Genomic DNA, 10,094 nt, shown 5'->3' on the forward strand with positions numbered 1-10,094 from the left:
GGTGCAACCTCAGAGTTCCTGCTCAGTCCCCTAACTCAAGTGCCTCCTTCTTCCATTTCTGTGGTCGGAAGTCCAGCTCCTGGGTTTGGAGGAAGGAATGGAGAAGGAGCAAAAGGGTAGAGGTAGTCCTCTTTGCCTTTGTTTCTTTCTTTGTGATGAGGAGAATGTTTCTATATTCTAGTGTTTTTATTTCTCCCGTATCTTTTTAAAAAATCATCTGCCTATGACGCCTTCTTGTCTGCCACATTTCCTCCCCCCAGGTAAAGGAGGTGAAGCCAACTGCTGAGATTGTGTCTTGGGCAAAGTAGTGGGTCTGTCAACTGCTCATGAGTGAATAGGGCGTTGCACCACATGGAATGTGGCTCTCGTCCTCAGGCTGCCTCAAACATGGCGGCATACTGGAATTCAAGACTCTAACAATGGCTGGGAGGCGGGGCAGTGAAGCTGACAGCCCTGGCACATGAGTCGGGACAGTTTCGGTTTTCTGGTGGCTCTGTCTGTCCATCTGGCCACGGGCGCCCTCATGGCTGATGCAGCCAGTCAGGTGCTCCTGGGCCTGGTCTTACCATCCCAGCCGCTGATGTACATGACGGTGCTCCTCCAGGTAGGGTATGAGCTGCTTTCTGCAACAATAGGACGAAATATTTTGGGGTGGCAAATCTGTCAGCTTCCTAGACTCATTTATTATGCTCAGCATATTGCAGTCATCCATGGGAAGCGTGGGTTGTTCACAGGCTTAACTCTAAGACTGTGTTCAGAGGTCCTTGGAACTGTGGTCCATGGCAAAGTTTCACAGCATTACCAAGAGTGTGACAAGGCTAAGGAATTAGGCTCTGGAAATGTACAGAAAGAAGTGTGATCTTCCTTTGACCAAGTTATCGGGGAGATAGTCTGAAAGGGGATGGCTGCTTCTGCTGCTACTGTCATCACACATTGCTTCCCTGTGATCACTCTGAGACCTAGGGTATAGCTCACTGGCAGAGAATCCAAGTACTGTGGACTTGGTGACTCCACAGCAACTATCTATCAGGAAGAGGGCATCCTAGGATGTTTTGTGTTTCCACCATGAATGAAATGAAGAGCTACTCCCAAGCTGTCATGGATTTTTTGCCAGTATGTTGACCTGTACCTTTGTGCCTGTCTCTAGTCTTATGGCTGTCAACCACTGTGGGCTTCTTGGTGGATGCCTCTCTGCTCCCCAGTATATTCTTGGATATATGGTTGGTGCATCCTATAAAAAGGGGGAAATATGAGCCAAGGAAATAGCTTGTTTTTCCAGAAGTTACCCTTTGGGAAGACTTGCTGTTGAGACCTGAGAATGTTCATTTGAAGATGAGGGGCAGGGACAGTGACATTTCTATAGTCCTAGTTGCACAGAATTATGGGACAGAATATTGATTTCCATATTATTGCTTTGAAAATAATCATTTGATCATGAGAAAATGAGAAAAAAAGACTATGAGATCAAAATGGATTGGGCCAAAGTGCCCAGACTTGCCTCTTCAAAACTAGAAACAATATACACACTGGAGAAGACAATAAATTACAAAAGCAGCAGTATGGAATCTAGGAATCAAGCAGAGGTGTGATAAAAAAAAAAGACCACAGAAGTAGACTTTACAGGAAAAATGAAGTCTGACAGAAAAAAAAAGAAGTCTTATATTTTTGATGAGCTAAGCAGAATATGATCTTAGTGAAAAGTGCTCGTCCATGGAAAATGACTGCTGAGAACAGTGTCGTAAAATGAACATTAGTTGGCAATGATAAGTGCCTTAAAATGCCTTTTACAAAGAGAGAAATGGAAGGAAAACAAGATATGTCACTAGGCCTGTAAACCCCTTATAGAAAGCTCCTAAAAGCAAAAAGAGAAAAGGAAGAACATCAAGTGATCATCCTACGTATCCTTACTAGGAATCTTTTGGGGACCAATTTATTTCTTCTTTTGTGGTGATGCCTCACACTTTAGATTTAGACCAGTCCAAAAGTAAATAATTTTATCTGTGTGAAATATATTTTCAATCACTCTGATTCTGAAGGAAATTTTTTTCCCTTTGGCTATTTTTATACACCAGTTATGGAGGAATTGCTTTGAACTGATTCTGTAAAATGCATCTTTTACGTCCATTTTATATTGTAGATCATGACAAAGAACAAATAAAAACAAAACCAATTGCTTTGACTATTTCAAGGGATTTGGGCCTGGATAGAATATGAGTTCTGAATTCAGCTTGAAGCAGGTTTTTTTTTTTTTTTTTCAAATCTTATTCTCAGGCTGTATCTTGTTTTCATATGCCGTTTCTCTTTAAATGAATGTGAACTTTACCAATGAAAAGGATTGCAGACTTGTGCAGGAAGGTGACTTGATATATCAATTGGCCTAGTCCCCTGGTTTCAGATAGGACATATACAAGCAAGGAATAATTCCTTCTTATAAGATATAAAAAAATAATTAAATCCTGAGTCTCAAAGCCACTTCCCTTGAAATGTGGTGTGTGTGCCCAGTCACTTAGTCATTTGTGTGACTCTTTGTGACCCCATGGACTGTAGCTCGCCAGGCTCCTCTGTCCATGGAATTTTCCAGGCCAGAATACTGGAGTGGGCTGCCATTTCCTTCTCTAGCAGATCTTCCCGACCCAGGGATCAAACCTGCATCTCTTACATCCTCTACACTGGCAGGCTGATTCTTTACCACTAGCGCTACCTGGGAAGCCCTCCATTGGGATATATCTTCCTAATTTGCTTGGGATTAATATATTTCATTCTGAAGCTGGTCAAACTTCCTTTTCGGTTAGTAGTTTTAGTTTGTGCTTCATAGTTGTAAAATGATTAGCATCACAGTGCTTATTTTGGTAATAGGCTTATGGCCATAATTAAATAGTCAACAAATACTTTTTGAACAGCTGCTGTCTTAAGGAGAGGCACTGCCATAGGTGTTGCGGGAGATGTGAGACTATATAAAACACACTGTCTTAATTCAGAACTTACAATTTTAGGGGGGAGGAGGAAGATGGTTTTATATAGCACATGTACTTACTATATCCTGATGTTCAAGCTGGTTTTAGAAAAGGCAGAAGAACCAGAGATCAAATTGCCAGCATCCACTGGATCATCAAAAAAAGCAAGAGAGTTCCAGAAAAACATCTGTTTCTGCTTGATTGACTATGCCAAAGCCTTTGACTGTGTGGATCACAATAAACTGTGGAAAATTCTGAGAGAGATGGGAATACCAGACCACCCGACCTGCCTCTTGAGAAATCTGTATGCAGGCCAGGAAGCAACAGTTAGAACTGGACATGGAACAACAGACTGGTTCCAAATAGGAAAAGGAGTGCGTCAAGGCTGTATATTGTCACCCTGCTTATTTAACTTATATGCAGAGTACATCATGAGAAACACTGGACTGGAAGAAACACAAGCTGGACTCAAGATTGCTGGGAGAAATATCACTAACCTCAGATATGCAGATGACACAACCCTTATAGCAGAAAGTGAAGAGGAGCTAAAAAGCCTCTTGATGAAAGTGAAAGAGGAGAGTGAAAAAGTTGGCTTAAAGCTCAACATTCAGAAAACGAAGATCATGGCATCTGGTCTGATCACTTCATGGGAAATAGATGGGGAAACAGTGGAAACAGTGTCAGACTTTATTTTGGGGGGCTCCAAAATCACTGCAGATGCTGACTGCAGCCATGAAATTAAAAGACGCTTACTCCTTGGAAGAAAAGTTATGACCAACCTAGATAGTATATTCAAAAGCAGAGACATTACTTCGCCGACTAAGGTCCATCTAATCAAGGCTATGGTTTTTCCAGTGGTCATGTATGGATGTGAGAGTTGGACTGTGAAGAAGGCTGAGCGCCGAAGAATTGATGCTTTTGAACTGTGGTGTTGGAGAAGACTCTTGAGAGTCCCTTGGACTGCAAGGAGATCCAACCAGTCCATTCTGAAGGAGATCAACCCTGGGATTTCTTTGGAAGGAATGATGCTGAAGCTGAAACTTCAATACTTTGGCCACCTCATGCAAAGAGTTGACTGATTGGAAAAGACTCTGATGCAGGGAGGGATTGGGGGCAGGAGGAGAAGGGGACGACAGAGGATGAGATGGCTGGATGGACATGAGTCTGAGTGAACTCTGGGAGATGGTGATGGACAGGGAGGCCTGGCGTGCTGCAGTTCATGGGGTCGCAAAGAGTTGGACACGACTGAGCGACTGAACTGAACTGAACTTACTATATCAGGGCGTGGCCTTTCTGCATAGGCTTCCACATAGGTTTTATCAGCTAGTTCCTCTCTGTAGTGGTATCATGAAAACAGATAATAAATATCAGTGCCACTTTTAGATTATTGAAGAAGCATATGAGGAAATTTTATATTATGTATTATTCATAATGTTTTTGTGTGTATAACCTTTTCCTCTCAGCTAAAATGAACATCTGTGAGGAAAGTTAAGTTTGACTTAGATATCTTTACAAGAACCACATTCTTTTCACAAAACAAAAATACATGCTGATTGATTAACCATAGAGCTAAACTCAATGCCAAGATAAATGCATAGCCTACATTAAATGATGTGCTTCTCGTTGCTTAATGACTGTGAAACTTGGACTCAATTATGCTGTTTCTTAGACAGTGTAGCCAGAAGAATTCACTAAAATGTATACGGACAAGGAATTTATCAGGAGGTTGAGTGCGATACTGAAGGAAAATCTCTTTTCTTTTTGCACTTACATCCATGCCATATTTAAACCTTAGTAAATCAATGTTCAAAATGTTCAAATTGTTGGTACTATTCTGATTAAGAGTCTCAAGAATGTCTTCATTGTAGTGGTATTGATAACCCCTTCATCATATCCTGTTCTCTGCTTTTGCTGTCAGTGTGCTACAGACTGATATAATGTATCCTGAGTTTGATGTTAATGCCCAAGTCGCATTTTTAAAATGTGAGATAATGTTTGTGGAAACCAGATAATGAACAACAATATAGTGAGCCATAGTCAATATATTTGGTAGTTTTCCCACACTTAAACCTAACCCTGTAATTTCCTTGTTGAGTGAGCTAATGATGTTTATCCCAGCCAAAATAAAATTTATCCTTATTTAGAAACCTAGAACAAAAGAGAATATATAACCTCTTTAGCTAATCTACTTCCATCTCTAAGAACTTTCTTTGACAAGAGTTGTTCCTTGGGCCCTAGTTTTGCCATTCCTGGTAAAGCCATTTTGAAAAATTCTATCCTTGATAGAGGCAGAAAGGAGTAAATTTTTCTTTGCAACATAGGCGGTAGGTGTGTACACCTATACAGCTTCCCTAGTGGCTCAGACAGTAAAGACTCCGCCTGCAGTGTGGGAGACTTGTGTTCAATTCTGGGTTGGGAAGACCCCCTGGAGGAGGGCATGGCAACCCACTCCAGTATTCTTGCCTGCAGAATCTCCATGGACAGAGCAGCCTTGTGGGCTACAGTCCATGGGGTGGCAAAGAGCAGGACACGACTGAGCGACTAAGCACTCAGCACACATACATGCACCCCCATGTCAATAATAAATATCTCATGCTCATTACTTAATATAATGAATCTATTAAAGTCATTGATTTAGCTATCATTAGGCATGTAAAAAAAGAAAAGATGGAGTTAAACTCTTCGACATTGTAAAAGGCAATTCTTATCTTTTCTAGAGTTATAGATGTCATTTTTGAATAGAGTTATTCATGAGGACCAACTCAGGATTAAAGGGTATATTCCACAGAAGACATTAGATCTTTGATGTTCAAATCTCTTTTTATTTTTTTTTACTGACAGTCTTACAAGGACATTATTTATGGCTGAAAAAAGGAAGATTTATTTCTTATAAATGTTTTCACCCATGACTTTATCTAAAAAGTTTCTTTTTAAAGAGCTGTACTGGCGAACATTTTGCTTTTGTACCTACATCAGTAGCTCTTTCCTCTCTTATCTTGGTTTTTCAAGGCAACAGTCAAAATTCCATTTGTTAGAACAGAATCAAAAAGTTCAAGGCCTAAAGAAATCTAACACTTAATGAGGGAATATAGAAAATAACAAATTTTAAAAAGAAGGGACTATAAAGCATATAATACTCTGCTTCAACAATTATAATAGGTTTCTTAGGGGAAAGCAGAGAAACAAGAGGATTCATCTGTGTGTTTGCATAATAAGAGTTAAACAATAAAGGTAGGTAAATATTACGGACTTTGTGTTGACAGTTAAAGCAACTACAGTGTACAAAAATTTGCTGTTACAGAAACAGACTCATAGACATAGAAAAGAAACTTATGGTTACCAAAGGGGAAAGAGGGTGGGAGAGGGATCAATTAGGAATTTGAGATTAGCAGATACTAACTACTATATATAAAATAGATAGACAAAGTCTTACTGTATAACACATTGAATATCTTTCAATAAACAATAATGGAAAAGAATATGAATATATATATGTAAAACTGAATCACTTTGCTGTATACCAGAACTAACATTGTAAATCAACTATACTTAGAAAAAAATTGCCACTCCAAACTTTGCTTAAAGAAAATCATTTTATTGGATTTATTCTACTGACTTGTCTTCCCAATAAACTTCGTATTAAACACATAATTTAGTACAAGGTAGAAATCTAAGCTCATTAGTACTGAAATAGATACTGTCAAGTGTTTGAAGGTTTTGAATGCAATGAAAACATGTATCAGAATTTCAACAGCTTATTCTAACATCATTCTAACGTTATTCTAATGTCATTACCATTATTAGTACATCATCACCACAACCATCAAATATTGAATACCCAGAGTGAGTTGATTATACTTAGCATATGGAAGTCTATTCCTAGGAATTTCAACTTAAGAAATTAAAAGCAAACAGAAAGCCCTTGACAGAGAATTTGAGTCAGGGAGGACCTGGGGAGAAGAACATTGCAAGATGCTGCAAAACTCGTGTTCATAAACACTTAGGAAGGCCAGGAAGAAAAGACAGGCTTCTACAGTGAGAAGGAAAATATCCAATATGCAAATGACTGCGACTCTAGCAGCTCCTATCCTTCTTCTGTGGCTGGATCTCTTTGTTGGCTGCCTTGGGAGACTTATAAGAACAACAAAATCCAGGGAAGGAGTTTTAAAGGGGTCAAAAATAAAGGAAGGGAAAATCACTGAAAAAAAAGAACTTGGAGAAAGTTGAGGGAAATGTTTTGAGGAGATTCCGGGGAAACACAGCCTTCCAAGAAGAATTTTTTTCATGTGCCTCTTTCATTTTATTTTGTTCTGTTGCCTCACATGGTTGTCGCTGGTGTAATTTCAAATGAAAACAAAACAAAAATAAACAAAAAAACATCCTCATCAAACAGCGGTGCAGAGTCTGGGGAAGTCTTGCAGCTGGTTTTCAAGAGCCCTTAATGCGAGCCCTTAAGTGGTACTTCCTTTGATGATGTTACCTTGGTTACAGACACACACAATCCAGCTCACATACACTCATTTCAGCAGTGCCTTATGGGCAACATACACGAGGGATCAAGCTGTCAGATAGAGTACTTGGTACTTGGTAAAGAAAATTAGGTGCTGTACTGCAGAGCATTTCTACTCAATTTACTGATAACCTTACCAAGGACACCACAATGCTCAGATCCTATTGCAAAGACTCACTTCTGGGTGGTATTTACATGGATATTGTCCACTCTGGCTTTTGGGGTTGGTTATCCAGTTCTTCATGTGACCAGATCCTCTCTGATACAGGTTTTTATCAGTCAGAACCAGGTGATGACCTAATACAGCAAAGATGATCAGATAAAATAGTTAAATTTGAATTTTGGATAAACAAATCATTTTAGCATAAGTATGTTCCAAATATAGATTGGAGATTCTCTATTTTAACTTACTAAGTCTGGCAACCCCAAAATTGTCTTCCTGAGCTTCCTTTCTTGTTACCTTGATTGGTGTTTTGGGTATTGCCAAACTCTTTTAATGTACACATACAATGTCTTGCTTTACTAGTAAAAGACTAACAACATTCATTGTATGTGGATTTACTGATTAGAATGTAAGTTTCCCTGATTTATAGTTTGTGTGTGTGCTGGAGTGGAAGAAAGGATCTTATTATCACTGTCATGTACCCACAGCAGCTGTTGAGATAAATTGCATTCATCAGAGCTGTTTAAAGCAATACAAACCATTGAGGGGAGGCTAAAGGAGGAGTATAAATGGGTTCCAATAAGATCACTGTAAAGTAAGCTGAAATAATTTGTATCAAGGAAAAGGAGAATAGGAATTCTACTATGGGAGAAGGATAGTTTTGGAGAATGGAAAACTTTGAGAATAAGGCAGCCTGGGAAGCGGAGTTCTGTAGCTGGGACTTAAGAAAATCACAGGTGTTTTAGAAAAACACTAGGATGCTTGAGAGGGATGCAGAAAGGGAGCCAGGAAGATGTCAGAGAAACTGAATATTTCAAGTTTGTGTATAGGGCTGACTCTCCCTGCATGGGGAGCTGAAATCCCTTTCTCCTGCTTGCTTCTCCTATTCTCCTTGATCCTTTGGTCCACCTGATTGATTTTGTGTGTGTGTGTTTTTAAATTAGTACTATTATTTAACTGCATTTGGGTAAATAGAATCAATTTTGTGGTCCAGCTGAGAATCTCACCATATAACATTATTTTTATGAGATGTGGTCTGAATTTCAGACATCTGACATAAAAACAAAATGTTACAACACTTCCTGGTCAGGCTGCATGTGTAGCTTATCCACTGGTGGGTCTTGAATCCAGGTAGAAGGCCTGGTCACACAGTACAATATATTATATTTTATTACACTGAATACATATCAAAAACAGATCTTTCAGATTCAAGTCAATCACGTTCAAGAACTCTTTGACTACTTTTCTGGAAATACAAACACAATATTTTAAAGAGAGGTGGAATAGCAAACATAGTGCAGAGTTGTGCAGTGTTAGATATGGAGGTCAAAGGTGCAAGACCTTGCTCTGACTTCAGGATGTTTACAAATAACTACAAAACGAACTAAGCTATTACAAAGCAGAGAGTTAATAAGTAGAAGAGATGATTCATGTGGATTGCAAACATAAAGTGCTGTGAGGGTTCTTCTAGAATGGCTTTTGGATTCCTGACACCTCCTTCTATCCAATATTAGGAATATCAGGTAAAGGAAATCAATTGAATCCTTCAGGAACTCAAGAAGATAAGTCATGAATTCCCGGGGCCCACGTTAGCCATAAAACCTTGGGCAAGTTCACAGCCTTAAGCCTCAACTCCCTCCTTGTTAAGTGGGGTTTACCGATATCTATCTTTTAGGGTTACTGAGGAGATTATTAATAAATGCCAATTCCCTTGCGACTCAGCGGTAAAGAATCTGCCTGCCAATGAAGGAGACGCAGGTTGGTTCCCTGGGTCGGGAAGATCCCCTGGAGAAGGAAATGGCAACCCACTCCAGGAGAATTCTTTCCTGGAGAATTCCATGGACAGAGGAACCTGGTGGTCTACAGTCCATGGTGTCACAGTCAGACACGACTTACCGACTAAACAACTACAAAGAGTGAAACTCCTAGCATTGCTCCTGGCAGAAGCACGGGCTCAATAAACCGTACTTCTTATTACTACTTATCTGACTGAGAAAGGAACACTTCGTGAGGGGCTACTGTACTGGTTCCTACTTATGGGCACGGTAAGAGACTAAAACCGTAGTTTCCACCAGGAACAACCTGCGGCCTCGGACTTGCGCCCCTCGCCCCAAGGACCAGAGAAATTCGGGCTCTTTTAGAGAAAACAGTGCCCTGGTCTCGTCTCTGTAGGGAATAAGGAAGAACTGTCGCGGAAGCTCAGAGAGCGAAGAGAGGCAGAAGGGCTGGGTGCCTCAAAGGGGTCTCGTGAGCCCGGACGCTGGTAAGACCCGCCCGAGCGGAGGCGGGGCAGTGGGCGCGGAGGGGCGTGGGGCGACGGCTCGGGTTGTCCGTGCCCGCCGAGCCGGGGCGGGCGCATCTTCTTGCCGCCCAATCCCCAGGCTTAGTCGCGGCCTCATGAATAAGCAACAAAGCGAAGCGCCCTCCCCCTGGCGTCCCAGACGGCGGAGGGAGCCGCCGCCGCTGC

General features: G+C 40.7%; 1 pseudogene; it reads left to right on the top strand.

The window, feature by feature from the left end:
- The first annotated feature begins 523 nt into the window (after nucleotides 1–523).
- Nucleotides 524–1,380, top strand: LOC120852891 (annotated as a pseudogene).
- The last annotated feature ends 8,714 nt before the right edge of the window (nucleotides 1,381–10,094 follow it).

The sequence above is a fragment of the Oryx dammah genome, unplaced genomic scaffold (genome assembly GCF_014754425.2).
Source record: "Oryx dammah isolate SB20612 unplaced genomic scaffold, SCBI_Odam_1.1 HiC_scaffold_26, whole genome shotgun sequence".
NCBI lineage: Eukaryota > Metazoa > Chordata > Mammalia > Artiodactyla > Bovidae > Oryx > Oryx dammah.